At 37.8% G+C, this 26,687-nt stretch overlaps 2 long non-coding RNA genes across 2 annotated transcripts in view; both read left to right on the forward strand.

Moving 5' to 3' along the window:
- The first annotated feature begins 6,778 nt into the window (after positions 1-6,778).
- On the forward strand, positions 6,779-22,044 carry LOC139797051 (uncharacterized). Its single transcript, XR_011726262.1, has 4 exons — positions 6,779-6,866; positions 13,404-13,463; positions 19,867-20,011; positions 21,028-22,044. It is a non-coding gene; the product is annotated as an uncharacterized lncRNA (long non-coding RNA).
- Positions 22,045-22,362: 318 nt separating this feature from the next.
- LOC139797052 (uncharacterized) overlaps positions 22,363-26,687 on the forward strand; it is a 33,700-nt gene continuing 29,375 nt past the window's right edge. Inside the window, exons 1-2 of the long non-coding RNA XR_011726263.1 lie at positions 22,363-23,252; positions 23,884-23,972. This is a non-coding gene — a long non-coding RNA (uncharacterized lncRNA). The remainder of the gene's footprint in view (positions 23,253-23,883; positions 23,973-26,687) is intronic.

Genomic DNA, 26,687 nt, shown 5'->3' on the forward strand with positions numbered 1-26,687 from the left:
TTGGTATATCTTTTTGGCAGAAATCTTTTGTTACTTAAAACACTTTTTTCTCAGTTTCTGATCATTACACTGCTTTCAGGAATGGTCTCCTGAAGTTACTGTAAAGTATCCTATGATGATAGGTGAGTGATAGTGGACTATGTATCAATTACAGTATATGCTGAAGGATTGTCATTACAAGAAGAAAGATTGATTTGCTTGTGAAGAATGTTTGTGTGCTTTTCCTGAGGCCCAACTTCTTCACAAACTCCAAGTCGTATTCCATTTTGTAATACCATGAGCTGTGTTTTTCTTTCTTCCATAATTAAACTCATAATATATTTAGAAACAGTTCTTCCTCTTTTGGTTTTTGGCAAGCAGAGAGAGGTCCCATATACAATTACTGATTTAAAATTATGCATTCAGGAACAGAACTCTCCAGATGTCAACTTTGTGGATATGAACAGTACAATATGTTTTTCAAATGTGTGGAAATATATCTTTTTTCCTGTGGGAACTCTGCCTCATTCAGTCCACAGAGTGATGCTGAGTACTTACCAGTATTTTATTTTCTTCTTGTTTATCATGTAGCATTATGTATAATTTTCTGCATAATCCTGAAATTTCTTCAAATCCTGCTGTAGCAATGGAATAACTAATCTGTCATGGTTTTTTTAAGTGCAGCTTATTTTTGGATTGGCCATACTTTTAAGATATGATCATCAGTTTATTTCTAAATAATTCACTAGTGGGAAGGTTTATCATTATTGTCTTTTCACAGAAGAAGTGGTTCATGGTGAAGGAGAGGTATAGTGCAATTATGGTCAAAGTACCTGTTAAACTCTGTGTGTTATAAGGAAATTGAGGCCTGTTTTTTTTTTTTTTTTAGAGATCAGGACTGGTAGAAGTTGTACTTCAGACATATTTGTTTGGGTCATTGTTCCAAGTCTGCATTCTCAGTTTGTACCTCCAGAAGTGAGACTATTTGAGTGACCACCCATTGGCTGGTACGATTCATGCCTTCTCGTGGGATGGGGTTGGAAATCTGTGACAGGGCAGAAATCTCTGCTAGACCAAGCTTGATTTCAACAACCTTATTAAGGAAACCACAACAGTTCTTCCATCATTCCCTGCCTGAAAGTACTTTAATTTTCTGGCACAAGTTGATAAGGTCTCTTCTACCCCACAGAGATCTTAGTCATGCCTAGAGTTTATTTTTGAGAAATGAACAAGTTAAATTTCTGTAGGAAAGGCTATAGTAAGGCCAACAGAAATCCTGAACTAAGTTTGAAAAGAAAAAAAAAGTCAGCGTTTTGCAGAAGCACAGCAGCTTCAGAACAATGGGCATACCACAATGCTGTTGTCAAACTTTTCTCATGTTTTCTAGCATTGCAAATCCTACAGTTTGGGGAAATGTAGGCTGAGAAATAGTAACTGCAGTCTGGGTATTGTGGTTCTGTGTGTGTGTGTGGTAGGAGTAGGGCACAGGGGCATCTGCACTGCCAGCTGACCTCCTCAGTAAACCTGACTTGGGTGAAACTATTCTTGTGTTGCTGGTGCCATGAGCTTCCTGAGGTCAGACACTGTGCATGATGGTTCCTTGGGAATGCAGGACAAGCCATAAGAAGAATCAAGAAGCAGACACTATAATGCAGAGGAAGCTATTTTCAGCTACAGTTTTTCCATGCAACTTCAACCATGTTTTTATTAACTTTTCCTCAGACTGTTAAGAGAATATTCTAATGTCTCGGCCTTAGATGATACCCTCAATGAGACCATCAGTTAAGTTTCTATGCATTTCCAAAAACAGATGAACAAAAGTCCCAAAACAATACTTTCTGTAAACCTTTGGAAACATAACAGCGATTTTTTTTTTTGATCATTTATTTAAAATGTGCCTGTGAGATAAATACAGCAACATCCCAGGAAAAGGAAGAGAATAAGTTCTTCAGACTTCCTTGACACAGTGTTTGGTCCCTGGGCTTGGCAGGACCTCCTTTAGGGATGAAAGCTTAGAGGAGGAAAGGAAAAGTTACTTGAATATACCCTGTGCTTATGCAACATGAGTGATAAACCTCCCTGCTATGAAAATCTCTCACTCTAAATAAGGAAAATAGAATCAATGGGATGATCTCCTTTGATTATCTGCTGTGAACAAAATAACATGCCATTCTTATGGGACCTGGTTGGCTTTGCAGATGGGCTCTTATCTGCCTACTTCCATACACGTGGACTGAGGCTCCTAGGGCATTGTAGAACTGGTGGAAATGAAGGACTTGATTACAAAATAGCACTGACCTGAAGGTTGACTGTAATTCTCTTTCTTGCTGTGAATTTCAGTGCTGTCAGAGAGGATTCAGTGGAGGTGAAGTGTGAAAGGCTTTGCTTGGTTTATCATTGACCCCATTTGACATTCTGAAGTGTGTAAGGCAGGGAAAGTTTTTGTGGTGTCCTGGAGGGAGAGACCATCAGGATTGTAATACGTTTTAGTCTCAAGTCTGCAAAGTCATAATTTCTGCTCTATGGAAAAAGACTTCAGAATTCCATTTAATCATAAAGAAACTTAAAAAAAAAAATAAAATAGTGAATGTCTTTTGCTTCAGAAAGGATATGCAAGCCAGGCAAAGCCATGCTTCGTTTCAAAGTTGTATGACCACACTTGCATAGTAGTTTCAGCTGTTGCACCTTGGGTTTATCAGGGCTTAGTGGCACAACATTGCCACTACTTAAATATAGTCAAATGGCTTGAAGTAAAATCGCAGTTTTCTTTCTTTCATTCCCCTAAAAATGTGCTGAATCTCACCTTAATGAAAGTCTCATCTCCAGCTGCAAGTTCAGAAGATGTAGCAGAGGTTCACAGAAATAGTCTTCACATCCCTTGGTCCTTCTGCCTTTCATGTGTTTGCCTCCTTGCCATCTGACGCCCACTACCTCCTATCATAGGACACCAGCTAGTGATGGCTGACCCTTAAACTAGAACACAGACATACATTTTGGGAGTGGCATATCCCCTGAGCACCCCTGACCCTTGAGTAAAGTTGAGTGCTGGGCACTCATCCCATTTTCCCAGAAAAAAAAATCAGTTCTGCAAAAACTGTTTTCTATTGAAAAAAATTTGACAGTAAATGTCCCAAAGAGCCTCAGAGCCCAGTTATACATGCAGGAAAATTAAGTTAATAATAGGGCAAAACTCATTAACAAAGAGGAGAAAGAAAAGTAAGCAGTGCAGCTTTGAACAGACTGCCACCAGACTGGTGGTTTGGGATAAGAAACAATCTGTTAGTCACAAGTGGAATACATAGAATCCTCTGTTTCTGTGAGGATGTATCCTGCAGCTGAGACATAAAGCAGAGAAATCTTACAAGTGTCTGTCAAAGCAGCTCAGCAGAAATGAGATGTGTCACCTGATAGCAGCAGCAGGCTGTCAGATGTGTGACAGGCTCTGAATAAATTGCTGTTTTCCAAAGATTTCTTCAAGAACAGAAACATGAAAGCAAAACAGAAGAATACAAATAAAAGTCCCTCACACAGAGTCTCCTTATCACCTGTGCTTGAGTTTTAAGTGAGAAATACTATTTCTAAATGGATGTAATTTTGTGTCTGATGTCTCTTAAAATCTCATAATTTATCATTATTATATTTGCAAGCAGACCAAGGTCAACAGCAAAGGCTAGATACTTCACTCCACGCTTGGATACATGTCATTTCTTCTGGGTCATCCACAGCATGGGGGTAAGAACAAACTAGTAACAGCCTGAGCCTTGGAAGGAGGAGGAAAATGGCTTCATTTGTGCAGAATTTCTTTTCACTAAGCCTCCAATGGGGTAAAAAGGATGCATAAATCACAAAGCTGCTGGCTCTCACATGAGGAAATACGAGAAGAGCAATGTGTGATTGTAAGTCATGTTTTCCCTGCTCTGTTTCTATAACGAGGTTCTGGCTTAGCCTTTCCCTCTTATCTCTCCTCCTACCTCCTCATGAAGATGCTCTCCCTCCTCCTCTGCCCTGATTCTGCACCCTCCCCAAGATGTTTCAGTCTCAGGCTTCAAACTCCTTGTGCAGTTTCATCTCTTTCTGAGGTTGTCAGCCAATACATGCCTGAGATCCTGGTCAAAACTCCATTTTGTCTTTCTTGTCAGCACTCCCACTGATTTTCTCTCCTGACCTTTTCCAGGCTCTTCCTCCTTACACGCTTTCCATCCCAAGTCTCCTTGTCCTCCTCTACTCCACTTGCTGGTTCCTGTATAGGATGCTCATGAGCGCTCTGGGCTTGTAACACTGGTCATAGAGAACCACTTCCAGAGCAGCTGTCACATATGCCTGCTTCTGCCAACTCTTTCAAACTGATTTTTCTCCTATGTTGATTTATTTTACAGTGTTGGAGGTGTGTAGATATAGAGCTATCCCCAAGAACCTAATTTTGGTCTTGAGTACAGTTTAATCTCTTCAGCAGAGTTTTCTTTCCAGCTTTGTTAGCCTACCAGTTAGTCTAGATGGATTGCCAGAAGAAAGTGCCTTCCACACTTAGAAGCTAGCTCAGGTATCCTTATAAAAGGCAAAATGCTCAATTTTTTTCAGGAAACACCAGCTCTTTGCCTTCTGATCTAGGTAACATCTTTTCTTTCCATGATGATCTGAAAAGGTCATTTACAGCTTAACAGTGGAAAGTCTCCCTGGTTTAGCCTCTGATGTCCAGCCTGTATCATCCCAGAGAAATAGCTGATGGGCAAATCTTCCTCATTTTTTAAATTACAGCATTGTAAGGAGGACAGGAGCTCTCTCTTCTCTTTTCTCCTTTGGCTGCAAAGCTCAGTGTACTGAGCACAGCCTGTTTTGCTCTGCAGCTGTAACTGTTGGGTACCCTGGTTGTATGCAAGTTTCTCAAGGCCAGGTTAATAGCTTCTGAATTAGTGTAAGGCATAATCTGATTGACAGTGTCAAACCAATAATATTCCTGAGTGTGTTAAGTTCCCTGAATCTATCTACCAAGCTGCTGAATGCCACGGAGCAAATAATTTCCTTGCTGGTGCCTTGCTTTCTCCTGCTCTGCACTGGAGCCAAATGTGTTTGTATCCCTACCACCCCCTCAGAAACCTCATAGCTGAGCACTGCTCTGGTGGCAAACAGCAGCTCACATCAGGTATGTAAAAATCCTCTCTGAACTCACAATAAAGAGGACATTTAGAGGTATTTTTCTGTTCTCTCCATGTTCAGATGTAGTTAGGATCTATAGTAAAGTAAGATATAACAGTGTCTGGTTCTCTAAGTGCTACTGTGGGTACTGTCTGACCTTATTCTGACTAGTGCCTGTGGAACTTGCACACCTGCTGTGATAAAACACCAGAAACATGTCCAGTCAGATCAGATGTAGTTAAGAAAGTTGATGTAAGGTGGGATCTTGTCTTTCCTTTCTAATGCTTTGAAGTCAGAAACTATCTGTGACTCCAGTTAAAATGACAACAAAAGGAAAAAAAGAAGGAGAGGAAGTAGGAATTAAAACTGTAGGAACTCTTAAATATAATTATCTGACATTCTCTTAACAATTTATGTACTACAAAATGAAACCTCATACATCTTTTATCCTTTTCCAACATTTTAATGTATGATGTTGAAAGTTGCTTTATTTTACTTTTGTGCATGGATTCCAAAAGCAAACTGGAGCCTCCTAATGTGACTGTGGGATCATAGTTTTTCATTTGACTTGTGTATGTGTGTGTTGAAAACAAACAAACAATAATTAGCAAAGACAAAACGCATCAGTTATGACAGTGTCACTATATAGATAACAGCTTATAACAGCTGACAAAGTGTGAGAACTCTTCTCACTCCAATCTCTACTAGAGTTGCTACCCATCCTCATCCTCTGCAATGAAATGGTTTAACAGCTTTTGTATTTCCAAAGGCTCTGTCTGATTTTGGTTTTCAATATTTTTTGGTGGTTTTTTTGGTTTGTTTTTTGGTTTTTGGTTTTTTTTTTGTGCTGCTGTTTTATTGCTTATTTCATATAGAAAATAATGACAGAGTGGCCTAAACAGTGATCAGTGGCAAGAGTCCTAGTGACTTCAAGTGGCAACAGAATTTAGCTTAATGAATTCAATAACTTTAAACGTGTCTCAGGGGTCTGCTAGTGCTCCTATTAATCAGTCTGCTGCCAGCTTCTTGGACAATAGCTCCTTGTTCTTCATAGCCTTTTTCTTAATCAAGAAAGTATTTTTGCCTGAGAATTTGGCAAGGACTTTAAGCCAGATTCAGCTTCCATTACTTCTGTGTGATCTTTGAGAAATGGTGTGGACTTTAGTGGTATTATTCTGGGTTTGCCTCTGTATAAATGTGATCAGTTTTGGCTAAAAAAAATCTCTTTAGTTTTTAAATTTGTCTCAAGAGATTTGTCACATTGACAGAGAGCTTTTACAGCAAGCTCTTTAGCAGTGAAAAAAATCTCTTTGCTGTGGGTGTGTGCATGTGTATGGATGTGTGTGTGTTTATGCATGTTGCATAGAGCATTAAATCTTACCCTTTTCATTTGCCTGCTCCCTGCAGGCCAACACAATACTAATTGCCTTGGAAAATGATTGATGTTTGTGTTAAAGCCAATATGCAGGTGGAATGCATGTTATAATTTTACATTCTTTAATTTATCTCCTGTTAACAGCTGATTGCTGGCTTGCACAGGGGACTGTGAAAAGCTTTACCAAAGGTTATATTTGGATACATACAAATTTAAATCACAATTGCATGATGGAAAGATCTTTCGTTTCATTCAGCCTTTTGTTTTTAATTTTCCCCCCATACAATTGGGTTGTATTTATGCTGGCCAGTCTGAGAGGGACCTTTCAGAATGCTGACAAATGGATGAGAAAGGCACGGAAGTACAACCAAGTGAAGAGGTGAATTAACTCTCTTCAAACATTTAAAAAGACTATGGTGAAAAAATAACTTTCTATTTAATCCTTTATGCTAGTGAGCAGACATCACAGGTCAAAAAATATTAAAAAATAAAGTTCATTATGCATACACGAATTTATTATTTCTATCTCTAGGATCCACCACAAGTCTCTGTTGAATTCTGATTGCAAATCTTGGATTTTAGAAATGGTCAATGTTACCAGCTCACTCTATTCTTAACAGCAAGAGAAAGAAAGGAGTTAATAGGACTCTACCAAACTTTGCACGGTCCTCTTCCTATTTAACTTGCTAGCTGTGTGTTCCTTGACCTATCTGGACTCTTTTTCAAGTATTCTCTAGAGCCTGTAATTTCTCCCAAGATGCTCCTTTTATCATTCAGAAATAGAGAAATGCATACAGGAATCAGAAATTTTACTCATCACACAACCTGAGTGGATTCAAGTTCCTGCCTCTGGGCCTATCAAAAGATCCTTAACTACTCAGACCATGTCTTGCAATAGGATTTAATTCTGGTTTTAGCGAATGAGAGTGTAGTCAGGCTGGGATGATAACACAGTCTCTTTCTGCTGGTAGATCCTTGAAGCTATTTTGGCCTCCAGACAAGGAGACCTGGGTCTTTCTGTCTAGTTATGAGATATGTTTTATTTTATTTGAAGCATCAGAAGACAAAGGCAGACAGCTAATATTTTGCTTTTAGTGGTTTAATGCATTTCAAAGCATCAAGAGAACAATTTGTTAGTTCTCCAACTTTTCAACTAATAAGGTAGACTCTCTTTCATCATTTTTCTCCCTTGAGCAAGTGGTCTGAAATTGTACTGGCTTGCACAAAAAAAGAATCAGAGAATGAGAAGGAGTAAGACTGAAGTGATCCGGAGGTAAAACTTTAAGCCTTATCCCCACTTCACCAAACTGTAAATAGAACATTCAAACAGGAATCAAATGTGTCCAAAAATCTGGATGTATCCCATCAGCTGAAGGAGCTAAGGAGGAGAGCCACACCTGCCCAGTAGGCCATTTAGACTTCAACACACTGTGGGTAGATTAAGTATACTCCAGAGCTATCATATCCACAATAAATGCACCTATAATTACTTTATAGTTCCACCACATTACAGAACAAATGTAGCATCATTACCAACAGTGGTATGTGCCCCACTTTAGCCATTGAACTTAATCCTGTAATTGTTTCACATGAGAAAATGTCTTTAAAATTTATAGCAGTCTTTTTGGGATAAGCATCTTTACTACTGCCTTGTGGTTGACATTTTTCAAAGTTGTTGGCTTAGGTTTCCCCACTCTTACTGCATTTCAGTAAGTGATCCTTTTCAAAAATGGTTTGCATGGAAGTAGGGAGCTAGACAAATGTTTTAACCAAGTTTTACATAGCAGCAGAATAACATAGAAGTAAAAAACACAAGTGGTACCTTTTTTGTGGGTTTAGCAGCCAACCTAATTCATGTGCTTATTTTCCAGGCTGGCATCTATTCTGATTTCTTCTCTCATTTTCAGTTATTCATACTTAAGGTGCTTTCCCCACATTACATTTGTGTGTCTCTTTTAGGGTGCCTGGGAGAGTTTTAGGGTTGATTCTGTGCATTTTATACATCTGGAATATGGCTAACAAAATACCTTTCACTTTTGGAAAAAGTCAATTAGATCTATTGAAACTTCTCTGAGGAAAAAACATTTTCAGAAATATAGTGTCCTCACCCCAAAAAATAAGTGGTGAAGTAGTTCCAGCCAACCATTTTCATTTTCTAATTGGAAAAGTTCAATGCTTTGGGTCAAAGTGGCATTTATTTGAAATTTTCCATTAATGAAAAAAAAGGTAAATCTTAAAAACTACATATTAAGAAAAAAATCTTGATTTTTTTAAATTTTATTTTTTATTGAGTGTTTCAAATTTAATGGTTTTATCACATCACCTGCCCGCAAAATTTGTGTGGCTTTTCCAGCTTCAGTGTAATAAAATCGAAGGTATTTTTATTATTATTTTAGGAATGTTAAGAACTAAATTCTGCCTGATTACTCCCATAACTTGCTCTCTGCACAGAATTGCAGTGACAGCTTCATATTTCTTCAGTCTTCAAGCTGGATTTTTGTTTTAGTACTTGGCTTGATTTCTCTGGTGCATCGTGTTGCACTTTTTCCTACCTGAGTAATTAACAGTCAGTGTCCCCCAATGCCTCTGATTACTGCCGGTGACTTTGGCACTGATGATTTTGTATCCCCTGCAGAACAGATATTATATTACTCAGATCTGAGAGGCAAGTGACTTCAGGAAGATAAGAAGGTGGGAAGGAAGCATGTTTTCCAATAGATACAAACTCAGCTATTTAAGTGGAACATGTAGAGGGTCTCCTGAGAGATGTATATATTACAGCTACAGGAGGAAAAGCAATAAAGGGAACACTTCAGCAGTGTTGAAACAATCTGTCACAAAACAGATACAAGGGTGTTGGCATACCTGCAGGTACCTGTTTCCAGCATCCACTCATAGAATTCCCAGGTTCCTCTGCCTTTATACTATTGATTTCTGTGCTGTTTCTTTGATAGATACAGGCATCTCGTAATCCTCTATCATTGCATGTTTATAACCGTGCCATTTCAGCGTGTCAGAGAGTTACATTAATGATGAGGGTGAAGGGAAAGGTAATGTTTAATTGTATTGAATGTCTGACAAAATGATATTTCCTTTATCCATGCCACTTAATCACGGTAGAGAAAGAAATCCTAACTTTAAAAGGCATTAGGTGAATTTCATCAATTGTAATGACAAATTGTCATTACACATGTGGGGTTCAGTCTGAACTGTGGGGTTCAGTCCCAGTGTGGGTACCAACATGTAAATTAAGAAGACTGTGCTTATTTTAACAAGCCATTTGCTTCTTTTCCTAATCATTTACATCCACATTTTTAGCAGCTTTTTAGACTAGAAGTAATAATGTAGCAGTTGTGGTAACTTGCCTTTCTATTTCATTACTATAAAAGGTGCTAGGTGTTTTAAATTTGAAAAACATTTTCTGTGTGTGCATTTAAATCTGAAGGGAAAGTGAGTTAACTCCTCTCCATGTGGAGACCATGCACTGCTCAGCTTCTGCAGAGGGGATTGCAATTTTGGAATTTGTCTGGGGGATGAAAGGGTTGAAAACACATTTCTTTACAAATATCTCAGAGAATTTAAAACCTGGTATATGCTGCAAGAAGTACATCCCCCATCCTGATGGGGATGTAAAAGCATTTGCTACTTTTCCCAGACTTTATGGTATCTTCTTGGGTTTGCTGATAAAGAAATTAAATCAAATCTGATTCAAAAAGCTGTACACTCCACTCTACATGGGATATATATATATATATATACTTCAACAAGAACAATGCACATTAGCTATTAGGTAAACTAAGCAAGGCAAACTAAAACATTATAGTACAGATAGTGAAGCACTGGAATGGATTGCCTGAAGATGTGGTATTCACATCCTTGGAGGCTTTGATTGGGTAAACATTTGTCAGTAATGATGCAAGTATATGATCCGTCTGCGAGCAGGAGAATACGTTATGTTCTGAGGGCACATATAGCCACATTTTGCCATGATCTATGGCACATATTGCTGTTCCCCTATACAAACTGCAATACCCAGTGCACTAGGCACAAAATAATCTAAAATAGTTGTGAGAGTTCTGTGTTTTAATGCCCTGGTCTAGGCAACTTTTATAGTTATTGGAAGCAAGCCAAAATTATGGTTTCAATCACTCCTTCAGCTGCAAGCTTAGCTTTAGAGTATCTAACCTAAGTGTATGATATTAGCAGTCCCTGTAGCACCTCATCTCTGAGCACAGTGTGTGCACAGAGCTTTGCCGCACTGGTGCAGTGTGGCAGCACGGGGTCAGGCAGCCTGCAGGACCTGCTCTGTGCTCCTCATCAGGAGTGCCAGGCTGATGCTGTGCTCACCAGCCAGCTCAGGCTCAGGACAAGGTGTCGTGATACATGCTGTTTCCATAGAAAGCCAGAGGTGAAGATGTGTTTTGCTCATCAAATAAAATTGGAAACAAATAAAATATTTATAGCTCTGAATAGCACAGCAAAAAGAATGGTAGGTCAGGCAAAGCATGAGAGGGGTCGGTGCTCTAGATGTCCTACTCATGAAGGAAAATGTGTTTGTACATCAGTGATACCAAATATATGTAACTTACTAGTGGTAGAAATAATGTAGATTTCTCCAGGCAATACTCTGAAGGATCTGTCCATACTTGCTGTTTGCTGAGGGGTTCTCAGTGGAGGTGGTGGCAGGTGCTGGAGAAGCTGGTGGGAGAGAGGGGACCGTATTATGCACGAGGGATGGATTGCCAGTGCTGGAGAAACAGCAGAGTGCTGTGAAAGGGTTGTAATAGCAGAGGGAGAAATGGCCACTGTTTTCAACTCTTTCTTCTGTGGCCATTAGCATGGGATACTTTTCCCACATCTCCCTAAATTAACAGAGTAAAAGCACAAGGGATTATTTTTTTTCCTAACTGCAAGTTCTCTACACTGCTAATACAATTTCTGTACTTGTTAAAGGATCAGAGGCACCTCCTCCTAATGAGACAATAACACTGATACACTACTGCTGTGGTGATTAATTTTCAACTAACTAGCTCCAGCACTTGAAACTGTGGCAGCCTGGATCTTACCTGGTAAACATTCATGCAGGGCAAACGTCTGGGCTGTTTGCTAGTGCTGAGCTCCATGCTGTTGCTGGAAAACTGCTGCCAGCTCCTGAACTGCCTAATTTAATGCAAACTCAGATACAGCTGTGCTGTGGCCACAGTGCAGTGAGTAGCGTGAACACACACGCTGCAAGGTACCCACATTCTCTCACCAAATGAGAACAGAGTCAGTTAGCTGCTAGGTGGAAAACAAACAAGATATCCATTAAATACATGTATGCCTCTCTAAAGATTCAAGTGGAAGTTATTAGGCACATTGAAATTACTAGAGCAAGTACTGTGTACCTGGACAGGAGGAAAAAAGACACCATTTGCCACTCTGTTCAGAAGTGGGAATGAAGTAATATTTTGAACTTTTTGTTAACATACTTAAAATCTCCTTGATTTGTCAGGAGCTGGGGAAATGACAGATATCAGAATCTTGTTTTGAGAAAACTGCTCTCATCTCTTCTCCTACAAACACACTCTATTAGCTCCTAAAACCAATTGCTTCTTTGCTATTTTAGGCTATGCAGACCATAATATGCTTAGCATAACTTATTTCATCTGTCAGATGGCAAATCTCATTTTAAAATTAACATAATGCATTAGCATAAATTAGCAAAAACTTGACCTTCTGTCTCAAAATGTATGATGTCAAAAAAATCTGATTGTACTAAAATTTTTTAAGGACACTGACTACTTAACATCTTTATTGCCTTGTCCGTACATGCTTAAAACTAACATATTAACACAGTAGTGGTTTTACTGTTTTATTATCCCATTAATAAAATTATAAGGCATCTCACGCTAAAGCCCTACATTTATGTCTGTTATATAAACCCACAAAACTTTTAACAAGTTAGGCTTTTCAGGAGCTATTTTGTCTTCTATTTGCAGTGATATGATTTGGATTCAGGTCCTCAATCTTTGTAGCTGGAATTCATCTCTCATTTTGAATATTTTATGCTGCTCTGTGCAATCAGGTGCTTGTCAGTGTTATGGCATCTCTATCATATGTTTGTTCTTTGTGCCCATCAGGTTTCCAAAGGTCCCTGAAGTCAAAGGCATTCTTTCACACATGTGAGATTGTTCACACAGGTCATGCTATGTCATGGGTGTCTGTGTGTCTAAGCCCTAAGCCTTGGCCAGGTTTCCTTGCAAGGAGTTTCTTATGTGCAAGAATCTTGCCTTTGCCATCCCTTGAGCTCCTGTGTTCAGCTGTGTCTGGGCCAGGAGTAGCTCATGCTGGCATCTTTTAAATCAATGACCCGGAACAGAAAACAAGACTTGAGCCTTGATAACAGAAAACCAATCATGTATGCACAGTTGTCTTTCCAGACTCTGGCCATCAGTATGAGTGAAGAAAACCAGAAAACAATGGCTTCTCAGGCTTTTTACATTACTTAGGCATCTTGCTCAAGGTAAGCAGTGAAATAAGGATTTTGTTCACTTGCTGCTCCCAGCACTTGCCTACTGGCTAATCTTGATGAGTCAATGCCTTCCTGAAGTTCTGGGATATTTGTACATTCTTCACGCTTAAGGAATGGTGAGAAATTAATTTTTTCTATAGATACCAGAAAGTGAATCCAGATCACAGAATGGCTGCTGGTTTTCAACTGGTAATATCAAGCTCAGACTACCCACAGCAACAGCAACATTCATCAGTGGGCAAGTACCACATATATCAATGATATATGTCTCAGGCTGTTCCTGACTGCTCCGTTGACACTAGGATCAGAACATAAACCACCCTAACTTTTTCTTTTATCTTTTATTTTTCACTGAAAATAAGAGCTTCTGTCTCAGCTCTTGATTTCTTCTGTGTCCTGTAGAGCCTTAACTGTCTAGGAAGAGAGACATCTCTGGAGGACAATTCCTGTCACCTGCCTTAGGTAAGAAATCTAACACTGGCTTCAGAGCTCAAAACACCCCCTGTGCCCAGCTGCCTGCAGTCTTCTGAAAAGCAGGCATTTCAGATTGGATGATAGTGTCCTGAAAGTTTTCCAGCATGGATCTGAAAGCTCTACAACAATTATTTAAGGATAGCTGTAGGAACAGCAATGCTGATCATGTGTAGCAACATATCTGTGTCCTAAGCATAAATATGGGCTGTTTACTGGAATTTGTAGGAAAAAAGAATTATTTCATAATGCAACCTGGTGTTGAAACAAGGGAGCCCAGGGAAATAGGGAACATTTCAAAATTATAAGCAGTTATATTAAAATGGTAAGATACGCTTAAATGTTTTTATGTTGTTTATTAAATGTTACAATTTGTTTATGCCAAGAATAGCAAGTTACTTTGCTTTCACAATTGAAAAAGAAATCTGTTTTCAAGCAGCAACCAAAAAATATAGGAGATTTGCTTTTTTTTTATATGACTGCCTCTGTAGTGTTTTTTGTAGAATTATATAGCAAGGATGGGATTACTTATTGGATGAATAGCTTTGTATCTAGTGATTTTGTAAAACCATCCATTCATCTTTTGAGTAATTACTATGTTCGTAAATAAGCAACAAGATTAATAAAATATAAACTGGAGGGAAAACCAAGATACATCATGAAGATAAAATAACAAAAACATATTTATAGTCTCTTTTAAGGAGAGGATTCTTCCTACAGTATTAAACTTTAATTAAATTTATGTATTTTATTTATAGTTCCTTTTATTATTTTTTTCCATAACATGCTGACACAGCAGTGGTTTTGTTAACAGAATATATGTTATTGCTGTAATAAAGTATATGGCAAAAGTCCCCTCTGGACTATTTCCCTAGGCGTTAGCATTTTGAGAGTGCATTTGGATTTGGCCACCAGGAATTCATGCGTTGTATATTTGATTGTAAAATCATAATTGTGAAAGTATATGGCCTTCATGGGTCTTGAACTGGCACAGAAAAAACAAAGGCACAGCTAACATACAAGGCAAGGAATATCTGTAATTTGGCACAGAGCAAAACTGCAGAGAGTGGCTCTCAGGTTTGTTGTCTCTGGTGAGCCTGGCATCACCTCTCCTACAATCAGCTCTGAAGACACTTAAGTAATGTTTGGGGCTGTGGCAGCTACAGGAAGAGGCTATGTTAACAACTAAAACACTTTGTCTCTGAAAGGCCGAGCACCAAGGAAAACACGTTCCCTTGATGCCAGGCAGTAGATTAGGATGAGCTTCATAAACAGCTTTATGTGATGTGACTACTTCATTTAACAAAAGTAAACACTCAGCTAGACTAAGTAATATCTTTCTAGTCCATGTAACTATTTTCTTCTCTTTTGGGATGCTTCTCTGCAAGGTCCAAGACAACTGCTGTTACTGGATAGAAATGCAATATATTGGTAGAAGAAAGAGCAAATTTATCTTGTATACTGGTGGGATGCTTCCCTCCTTACAGAACAAACATTTTGAATAACTAAAGTAGAAGAGAAGAAGATAAATGGTAATGGCTGAAAACAGATTGTTTCAGAGGGTGATGCTGAAAACAGAAAGGGATTTTAATGAAGAAAGGAGCAGATGGCTTGGTTTTGGGGGAGTTTATCACAGTGGAATAGAGGTAAAAGGTAGTAAATTAAGAATATTAATGTCTCAGACTGGAAGGATTCCATAGAGTACATTACTACACTTACCCTATTTTCTTCCCAAAAAATACCACCTCCAAAGGACAGATTTGAAACAGAGCCCAGAATGAATTAGGAAACAGTACAATTGTGTAGGACTGCATGTCAACTTTTTGTGTATATATACAGAAAAGAGAAGAGAAACAGTCTCATTCTGTCTCAGTAGGATGAATACCTGTTGATCTATTGTTGATCAATGTTGTGAGAGCAAGAGATGTTATGAGTAGGTTTTAAAGATGGTCAAAGTACTGAAACAATTCTCAAACAGCACAGCTTAAATCCAGGATTTCCTCTTCTAGCAAAAGGAGGTAGCAAAAAGAGAATTACTTTGGTTAAGCAAAGTTTTCTTTAAACTCTCTTTAACCTAGTCACATGGAGTGAGATAGAAAAATACCTTCATTTGCCACAGCTGACTAAGAGTTCTAAAACTGATATCATGTCCTTTAACTTAGTGCAAACAGCTGTGAATTTTCTTTAACAGCAAGAGAGAAAGTGGAGGAAAAAAACACAAGAAGGGAATGGGCTCTTTCTTACCAATGTGTGTTCCAGGTGACATGAAAGGAGGCCAAAAAAAGGTGGTGGATGCTTTAGATATGTTGATGTGAGAAGGATAGATTAGATGGTTTCATGATTTTTGTACAGGTCTACAAAACAGTGGTGAAATATAGACCCTCATATGCTTGGAAATCCTCATAAAGTGGCAATACTGTTGATAGGAGGGCTTGTTTGGATTGCTTTATTATCTGCTGTAATTCTCAGTACTAAATAGATTAAATTAGCTGCAATAGTTTCAGCAGTGTATGGTACCCTATGGCAGGTTTTTAATAGTTCTGAAAACTACAAATAGATGGGGAAAAAGAAAATGTTGTATCCTGAATCTAAAGAGTACTGAAAGATGTGAAGTGGGCAGTAGGTGGTGGTGCAGTAATTAGAAACAGGTATCATTCTGCAGATGCTTTTTTCTCTCTTTACTGATGTAATGTAAGGATATTTCACTGACTGTATCTTAGCAGAAAACTGAAGTGCACTCTGTCAAGACAGGGAGAGAGCCTTGGCAGATTATTTTAAAAGATGCCAAAGCATAGCTGGATAATATCATGATACAAGTGGTAGAAAAACAGACAAAAAGGAGAGACAGAATATGGAGAGTAAAGGGGCAAGGTTTCATTCTTAATGATTTTTGTTTGTCGTAGGGGACACACCCTCGTATAAACCAGGGATCATCTGTATGAATAGAAAATAGAATGACTAAACAGAGCCTGCCCTCAAAAGGAAACTTATTTCACTCAAATATTTTGAACATAAGGCCATGTTTCACCTGCTAGGATTTGCAGGAGCCCGGGTGCATGAAACCACATCACAGAGAAAAGAAATCCCTAAAGAAGAGATTCCCTGTGTAAAACATTTGGTAGACTGAACTGTGTGGCTCTGAGGAATGAAACCATTTCTCTTGACTCTCCCAGGAGCTCTCTGCTTGGCTCTTATTGTGAAGCAGCCACTCAAGGTCAGGTGAAGCAAGCTCTTGGTGAATGTCCTCCCCTGGCTATGACGAACCAGAGCAGTCAGAAGAAAAGTTTTGAGAAATATGTTGTTTTGAGAATAACAGTGATGGCATAATTCATCTCTGCAATGAGAAAAATGGAGCTCTTAGCAGCCTCTACCTTGCCTTGACTCACTGTAACCTTCAAAGTGTTTTGGTCAAAGTTTATGGAAATTCATATATTTCTTGATTTTTTTTTGGTGGGCTGGCATTTTTTCCAACGGGAAAAAAAATCATTTTATCAGAAACTGCCATCAGCCCCTGTGGGAAGTATTTATTTTTTCCTATATAGTATGGATTTTATTATGTGTTTTATTGCTGTTTAGGAACAATAGGAAAAAATGTTAAGTGTTTTCATTAGGGAGTGCTGGCCTCCCACACTCTCTTTTGAAATCCAAGCTACCACAGCCTGGCTTTCTGAACCACTGTGCTTGATACTTTTTGCCTTCTTTAGGGTTAAGCATTTGTTGAACAGGCAGCTCGGTGCTACCTCTTGCTGTTGGCAAGTCCTGTCTGCAGGTTTTGCTTTTCAGACCAGTGCTGAACCTGCACCCTAATGGGAATTTGACAGCAGTGGAGAAAAATATCTATACAACCAAATAAAGTATTTGAAAAGAAATACTGAGAGATGGGGAAGAAATGGCAAAACATGCAGATTTATGGAGGACCATTAGGGGTATTGTGCAGGTTTGCATAAGCAGTTATATAATTTAGTGACTCTCATGTGATATTCTGCATTATATTTACAATACAGAGAGTAAACTGCACCCAAGTGTATTATATAGAACTATTTTTTATCAAAGGTTTCTGGTGACAATATTACTCCAACAGCTTGTGCATGTCACCAGAACCCAGAGGGAAAAAATATAGCACTCTGAGTGTGTTTTATTATTTCACAATAATTGGATAGCATAACGTCTGACGAAAATTTACACTAGGCAGACATATCCTCTCTTGGCTGACTCAGTATACCTGTTCTGATATTCTGGAAAATATGATTTTTCATTAATTCTTATGAAACTAAAATATCTATGGACTTCAGAAGTAATTTTCAGCAGGAAAATAATTAATAACACTTTTGAGAATGAGTTGTTTGCTTTAAGGTCAGTGGGAGTTTGTTATCATTACCAGGTTTGGAGCAACTATTCAGAGAAACAGTAAAAAATTATTTCTTAGACTCTGAGTCTCCAAACACTGATGTGCTTGCTTAAATTTATACAAGCAACTAATCTTGCTGGAAACTCTCCCAAACTTGGGCACATGTGTAAGCATTTGAAGAGCAAGCCCCGAGTTTGGTTACATCTGACTCATCTGAAATCAATAAAAATAGGTTCTTAATTTTCTTCTGAAATTTAAAAGTGCCAGTGAGTATGAAATTCAAAGTTAGTTCTCATTTTGGCTTAAAATAGCTCAGCCTTTCTCAGTGAGAATAGTGTTTTGTTTTCAAAATAATAATTTTAATGGAAAATGTTAGGGAGTTTTCATAGGATGTGCTTCCTAATAGACAGCAGTAATACATTGGGATTTTAGAATGCCTTTCACTGTAGGTTCTGAAAGAGCTTCATGAATCTTTAAGTCTCACTTCACCCTAAGCAGTATTATTGTGCTTTTGGTGCAGACAGAAGGCTAAAATAAAGAGACTGTGTGAGTAGTGAAAATGAAAATACTGAATAAATTCCACATTGCTAAAGGCTGTGCACAGATTTATTTTCACATATAAATCTCCTGTACTGTACATATTAGCCACGTTCCTTTAAATATAATGTCATGACAAAACACTAACACCTGTGATGAAGGTAACTATTCCTTTAATTTGACAATCTGTTTCTGATGATAAAATTCTTACTCATAGCCTCATTTTCTCATTGTTTTACACAGGACTTCACAAATGTGGTCAAAGCCAACTCTATGCTTAGCTGCTTGTGAGTCGGGCCCTGTTTGAGTACTGGATGTGAAATCTGGTAGACAAAAGAATAGGTTTTATTTTCTGAATGGAGGCTGACAAAGCCTGTGCTCATCTGGGCACTGACATTTGCTAGATGAATGAATGCAAATGTATGCAAAATTATAATTTAAATATCCATTTTCTGTAACACTGGAACTAAACCAGAATTCAGATCCCGTCTTTTTCTGTTTAAGAGAAAAGCCATTCTTATTGACTTAAATTGATGTGTTTTATGCAAAAATGCTGATAAATTCTGAATCTGAAATATTTTTGTTCCTGTTTTCAAACTGAAACTGTTACAAGCCAAAGGCTGAACTGAAAATTCTGAACAATACCTTTTTCCTGTTTCACACTGTAGGAGATTATTTAAAGAAAATTACTTATTTGTGTACAAAATTTGATTATAATTTTTAATAAGACCATGCTACAGAGTGACTGAGCTTGAGTAAAATAATATAATTATACAAAGAATAGATAGATATTGAATACTCCAAAACTATCTTATTCTAAATTTGCTCAGTTACTCTGATGGAAAAAAAAAAAAGCCGAAGAAACACCAGTTAATTTGGAAATAAATGTATTCACAGAGTGTATTTTTTTACTTCCAGTGAAGATTTCAGTTAAACTGAGACTTATAATTGCCAACATGCTTGACCAGTGTTAAAATTAACAGATGGTTATTGTAGTAAAAGACAGTATTTCAACCAAATAATTACACTTAAAATATTGAAAAAGCACATTTTCCAGTTTATACTGTTGGAGGCTATGTTGGCATGTTTGATTAATGAGCTGTTTTATTGGTGATGCAAATAATGTGTAATGTCATAAGACCCATATGTTGTAGATTAGAGAAGTATTAAACTTACCTTGGCAAAAAGTGAAAAATCTAAAATATCCCTCTGGTAAAATACATCATTCTAGAGGAAAAAGACATGTTGGCATTGCTTGTATTTATGCTTTTGATAAATTACATATCATGTTTACTTAGTTTTAGTATCCAATGAAAATCTACTCTTTACTATACTTATTTTTCTTTTTTTTTCTCTTTATTCATCAGATTCCTCCTTCAAGTTGTGGTTACATTGGTCAGCAGCTGTATGTGACAAATCAGATCATATTTTACCTGCTAGTTATAAACAATGACGGGGAGGAAGATGACAGTGTCTCACTTTTTCATAAAATAATCTTGGTATTTATAGCCATTTACCTGGAATGGTTCAATGTGCAACAGAATGAAGAGGACATGTGCACGCAGGAGGCTGTGAGAAGGGTCCTCAGCAGAGCTACAAGCCACACACCAAAAATTCACCTGGTTCCACATTGCACAGGAAAGCTGAACCAAAGGTCAGTGTCTCTTTAAAGATTCACAGAGATTCTGGGTCCCGAGGGTAAAGTTTAGGTGGCAAATGATGGACTGACCTATGAATCTATCTGGTTTCAGTATATATAACATCCAACTAGTCCCAGAAATGGATGAAACTCAGTGATTTAGACTGAATTTTACTTAGAGGTTTTGAATTCTGTTGACACTGAATGGTAGACTGAGACTTAGAAGATTCACTGGAGATTTGCATGCTCTCAATGCAATGAAACTGCTAAGTTTCATGTTGTTCTCTTCAGGTCTATAGCTGATCCAGAGCTAAATCTGGCTCTCAGAACTATTTGTTCCAGGGCCAAAAATGGCTACTTCTTCTGGTGATAAAATTCCAAATGAGCACTACCCTTCAGAGGAATGAAACTATGTCCTCTTCTCATTTCATCTTTTCCTGCCAGTGTAGAAAGCTTGATTCTTCTTTCCTTGTTTTTCCACAAGTTTCTGTTGGTTTTGGCAAGCTGAGAAACTTACTGGTTGTTACCACCCCAGATGGGGTTTCATCTGCTGCTACAGTGGGACCTTGAGCTACAAAGGTGAAATACATGGGCACATGTGACTGTGCAATTTCTGGAATATTTGCTCAGTGGCCTGTGAAAACAACAAGCCAGATCTCCTTAATCAGAGCAAAGTGTAAACAGATGTCATTTCCTACAGAAAAAGTAATTTCTGAATGAAGAGAAAATAGATTTAAAATCTTCAATGTACCTCATCAACATTTTTATGCTTATTCTTTAGTACTGTGATTGTGAAAAATGAAGACTTTAAAAGCTGACAGTTGTGATACAATAGCTACAGTGTTTTTTCTTTGAGGGGGAGGCCCCTGTACCAAAATCTAGCCTGTGGATTCAGATAAAAAAGCACCTTCCAAAAAAGGTGTCACAATTTATCCCACAGAGACACAAATCATCTCTAATTTGCCATCTTGGTCAGCAGCATCCAAGGAAGAAATCCTTGACTGGAATGACTGACTGCTCGTCTCTTCCAGGTTTCTTCTGAGGCTGTGTAACAGTGGGTGCTCCTGACATGCACTGGCAAATGTTTTCCTGTGCTCTTGATCTTTCAGGCCAAGAATTTTTTAGGTAGTACAACTTTGGGCTGAATTCAGTTCCTTAAGATTTCTTTCTTCCAGGAGTGCTGGTTCCACCACTCTTCAGAGCACACACTCATCTGGTCATAATCTTGCAAAACATAACCATCTACTGCACTGTACTGTAGTAGGTTGCTGCAAGAAAATAAGTGGGTCTCTTTAAAATATTAAGAATATGTATAAATGTTGACAGGATTTGAGCCCTAGTGACCACAGGAGGATGTTAAATTGCTAAAGTGGTTGTGGTGGTGGGAAATGCAGAGAGAAAGGGCTTCTTTAGCCAGGGACCCTGTTTTCATGCAAGTATGTTTGAGAAAATAAAATATTGAAAAAAAAAAGAAATATACTGAAAATGTAATTTATGGTAAGTAGACCTTTCTCCCTAGGATGCCTCTCATCATTTTACAGAAGGATCCAGCCATGCATTAAGCACAGGATTAGTTTTCTCATCCTGGTAGCATTGTGACAGTTTGAAAATGCCTCTTATAATTAATGTAGCCTCCATACATTACAGACTGAGCATGTCCAAAGAATAGACATTGACAGATTTGAAATAATTATGTAAATTTACTGAAGGTCCCATTTAAATGCACATTTTTCAGACTTGCAATCAAAAGAAAGAAAACACCCTCAACCAACCCTTAGTGATTGCTGAGGAAGCTATACTTACATGCCTACATTAAACCTAGCACAATATGCTATAAAAATCTCATTACAAATCCAAGCTGTCTTTATATCAGCATTAAAGGCACTTCCATACACATTCTGTAAATTACACGCTTATAAATTACTCATTTGTAATAGCTGCTGGCTGACAGCTACAGTGAAAATTCTACTTTTTTTTTTTTTTTTTTTTTTTAATGTGGCTTCTTGGTATGGTTTTTGCTTATGTGAGCACCTGATTATCCCAAGCTGTCTGCTAATGGGAGGTAAAAAAAATGTAAGGAAGTGATCCTGACACACCTCTTGTTCCAATAATCATCTATGCCCCAAACTTGAAATTTGATGTGACAGACATGATCATCTTCTTTTCCAGCATATTTCTGCTGGCATTAGAGTTGAATAGTTATTGATAGGTTGATAATGTAACACTCAGAAAACCTGTTACAATAGCTCAGAAAGGTGAAAGACATTGCTTTTCTTTGTGAGGAATTGCAACATGCACCCAGCTCTTTAGAGCCATCAGGATTACTGGGTTCTCGGACAAAAAACTGGACAGGTTAAAGGTTAACAGGCATATTAGTCTTATCCTTATCTAAAAGATGTCTTCCTATATTGTATAGCATCCTTCACCCAGGTTCTCTGGTCTACATGTAAAAGCATCCTCTACTCTTCTCTTGAGAAACTCCCCATAGTGAGTACTATGTCCAGTTCTTGAGCACAAGAAGGAGATGGAGCTGTTGAAGCAAATCCCGAGTAGGGACACAAATCTGACCAGAGTCCTGGAGCACCTCTCTGTGATGACAGGCTCAGAGAGCTGGTGTTGTTCATCCTGGAGAAGAGAAAGATAAAGAGAAAGAGACACTATTCCTTGTACAAGCCAGGATGCTGTTGGCCTTCTTGGCTACCTGAGCACACAGCTGGCTCATGTTCAGCTGGCTGTCAACCAGCACCCCCAGGGCCTTTTCTGCTGGGCAGCTTTCCAGCCACTCTTCCCTAAGACTGTATTTTTGCATGCAAAATATAGGACCTGGCACTTTTAAAACCTCATACAGCTGGCCTCACCCTTTGATCTAGCCTGTCCAGGTCCCTCTATAGAGCTTTCCCATCCTCAGGCAGAAGCCATTTCTTCTATTGAAAACAAACCTCAAATTTGTATTTGAATCTTTTGACTTGGAAATTGCTTCAAAAAGGTTATATGAAAAATAGAAGTGTCACCCATCTCTCATCAGAAGTCTTGTGCTACCTTTTTAAATAAGTAAATAGCAACACAAAGTGTTCAGAAAGCAAAGACACACACACACAAAAAATCCAAATTATCAAGATTGTTTCAAACAGATCAAAATATAACCTACAGATAGAGTTAGAAATTACTGGGAAAAGCAAGTTGTTCATTTGACCCTGGTGTGTATCTATAGGGAACTGCATTTTCTGGAAACATGTCTCAATATTCCTTCCTCCATGTAAGTAAAAGCTGAGATGACTTATCTAGGGCTATATTTATCTGAGTTATCCCCCACTTGTGATCATGTATCTTTAAGTAATGTTTTTTGGACTTTCTAATTTTCATACAGACAGAAGGTTCTGGAAAGAGCAGGCTGATCCAGAACAGATCAGATCCCAGTCAGACCCTTACAGTTTGACATTTGTACTGTAAAACTCAGATGCTTTGTTTTTATTATACAATTTGTACTGGACAAATGCTTTGCTGCAAAGGACTCTCACACTCTCCTCTCCAACTTTTATGTTCATATTGAGAATGACTCTATTTTTGCTTTAAATGTGTCCAGCCTTCAGTTGTTTTCTCAGTTCTCTCTTCATTGCTGCATTCAGTCATTTCTTCTCAAAAACCTTCTCTCTTTTGCAATTTACCTTTGAATTACATCTCTATCCCAGTCATTGGCACTCAGTTTCTAGTAAAACTGTGTTTAATCCCACCTAGTAAGTATCAGTAACTTAACATTTAATACAATTTTTCCCTATGTCTGTATGCATGTGGTGGTGAGTAGGGGGAGTGGGCAATGTGTTATTTTTTAATGTTTTTTTTTGTAAAAGAAATGGATTCCTTCACTGGGGTTTCTTTGTGTTTCTCAGGTCAGTGATGAAGAGACTGGAGAAGACTTATTGAAAACAAATTCAGGAGCTCTCGTATCTTCAAGAACTGCAGTAGGATTATTGAGACAGTAAGTGATACTCTCAAATGATCAGTTCAATCAGACAGTGATGATATTATATTTGCACCTTGACACCTCTTCTAAATTTTAGCAACATGGGAACATAAGAAAATATATATATATGTATATATCTTTTTCTAAGTAAATCAAGAGAATCAAAAATATGTGGGTTTTCATCCTTGTTTCATATTACAGTTTCATTTTACACAACATGTTTGTTCATGTTTTCTCCAAGATTCATAGTGTAAAGCAACTATTTTCTTCTCCGAGTAGGTAAAAAACTCTATGACACCCTCTCTAGCCTCCTCCCCTAAGTCACTTTTAACTCTCTTTTCTAGTTTATGATGAATAAAGCCTAATGGAACATATAAAGCTCCCATTTTAACTAATCAAGTTGAGGCCTGAACAGGTTGTGTGGCTGTATTTCACTGTTTCAGTGAAGGTGAGAACTGAGAGATGCTTGTTCACTGCTTCCTCTAAATACCAACAATATTATTCCAAACATTTGAGTAGAACTTGATTCAGCATACATTTCTTCCCAAAGATAGCTCAAATGCTTAATGTACAAGAGAAATATATTGTTGACTATTTCAATTTTTCTTCTCTTGTTCCCTGGTTTAGTATTATTTCTTTATTTGTTTGAATAACTTTGTTGCTTATTATTAAAAGAAATATTAATTTTGAGGTGGATAGTGTGAATGCAATTCAAAAGATACAGATAAAAACTAAGGAGTATAGTAATGTTTTGTTGTGATCATGCTAAAAGTAGTTTTTGTAAGAACATAGTGCTTTCATTTTTCCCCAAAGTAGGCAGATTCAAATTTTAATCAGAAGAAATATTTTACTTCTAAAGTCCAAGAAAAATATAGTTCTTTAATGGGTGTAAATCAGTGTATAATATTCAGCTTCAGTGACATGGCATATGTGTATTTGCATCTGCTGAGGGTTTTCCCAGTTAAGCTTACAGAAGTAAAACAAACACTATTTTAAGGTTTTCAGTATCTTAGCTTAGGAATTTTTTTCAGGAACCAAATGACCTGAAGCTTCAGTAGAAGACTGCAGATTCCAGTCTGAGGATTTTAAGCTCAGATTGTAATCAAGTGCAGTCCAAGATTTTAAATGGTGAAAGCTATTGTTGCTGCTTGTTTGATGATCCTGTTGTAGTCAGCTGGGTCAGTTGTTACGAATGAGGTTTTATTTCAAACCACCATTATAGTTTGATAGCATTGTCTCCATACAGAACACATAATTTTGGTAAAGAGGAGGCCAAAATTGACCTGTCTACAGGTTTCCCTCATCTGACCATCCTCAATTAAAAAAAAAAAAAAGGTGTTAAAAAAATTAAGATTTCACAGGGCTGGCAATCATCTTGTAAAAGACTTTTTTTTTTTTTTTTTTCTTAAAATCAAGTCAGTGAACTTCTGGCTAAGAGCTCCTTTGCTGAGCAGGGAGCTACACTCACTTCACAGCACTTCAAAAGATCCTGATAAAATGAGTTAGAGAAAGGAGGCTGCTGGTGTAAGGAAGTAGCTTTTTATGTCAGAACATAACAACATAATACACTGTCACATAGGGACATATATTGAATGCTGAGGGATTATCACTGCTCAGCACCTCATCATGCACTAGGTGCTCCCTGGGTGTCTGTTACCATTCCCTGGTAGTGGTGACAGTCAGAGTTAAATGAAGGTTTGATCTGGCTGAGTACAGCCACTCTTAACTTCCCAGAACAGACCTGTGTGAATCTTGTTTGCTGTAGTAAAGTGAAATATCTGATTAGATTTGCCTTCTAATTCCTCACTATGCATCATGCTTGTAAAGTGCTTGCAGTCAAGAGCACGTGATAACTCACAGGTGCAGTATGGATTTAGAGATGCAGAAATTAGGCATTTGAACTCTCTCCATTATCAGTCTTAGATGAATATTTTGCTGAAACGCTGTAGATTCTCCTATGAGCAGTCTGTATAAAGGTTAGGGTGTTAATTCAGTTATTTAAATTAGATTAACAAAATCTGAAGTGTGACTGTCCCTCTAGTAAAGGCTTTTGTTGACAATATGGTTTTTAAAAGCACTGAAGAATTGGAAGCAGTGAAATATGCCTTACTTCCTTTGAGTACTCCATGCATGTAATGAAACTGAAGCAGGGTAACTGATGTGATGATTAAGGATTAACCAGCATAAAACAGCCTGGGCAGAACAGGATAGTTTTACCAGAGCCTGCAACTTTAGTGAATGACCCAGACTTGATGGTTTCATGCCCCTGCACCAATGGCTGATCCATCTGCTGCAGCTCAGAGTTCTGCAAACAGGGCATAAAACATTTTGGACTCTTTAATTCATTGCTGAGCATTGCATAGCAGCAGTTGTTAGACTTGCAATTATTTGGAAATATAAAATGCCTATCTTATGCTTGCCTTAAGCAGAGAATGTTTTCTTAAGACGATTTAGGATTGGTTTTTACCTTTGACTTAATCTAATTGCCTTGTAGTAGCTGTCAGACTGTGTGAATATTTAAACTTGGGTTAACAAATATTTTTTTTGTTTGGCCTTCCTATTTCATGCATATTAGCAATTCACAAATATGTTAGGAAATTCTCCAAACCATTCCTTTGCCTAAATTACAGACTCATGAAAAATGCCTCCCTGAATAAAATCTTAGAGGCAAAGTGTTCAAAAAGCAACACTTTGCATGCAATTTGTCTTGTAAATAAATATTTTTTTTCC

This window comes from Heliangelus exortis, chromosome 5 (assembly GCF_036169615.1).
Source record: "Heliangelus exortis chromosome 5, bHelExo1.hap1, whole genome shotgun sequence".
Lineage (NCBI taxonomy): Eukaryota > Metazoa > Chordata > Aves > Apodiformes > Trochilidae > Heliangelus > Heliangelus exortis.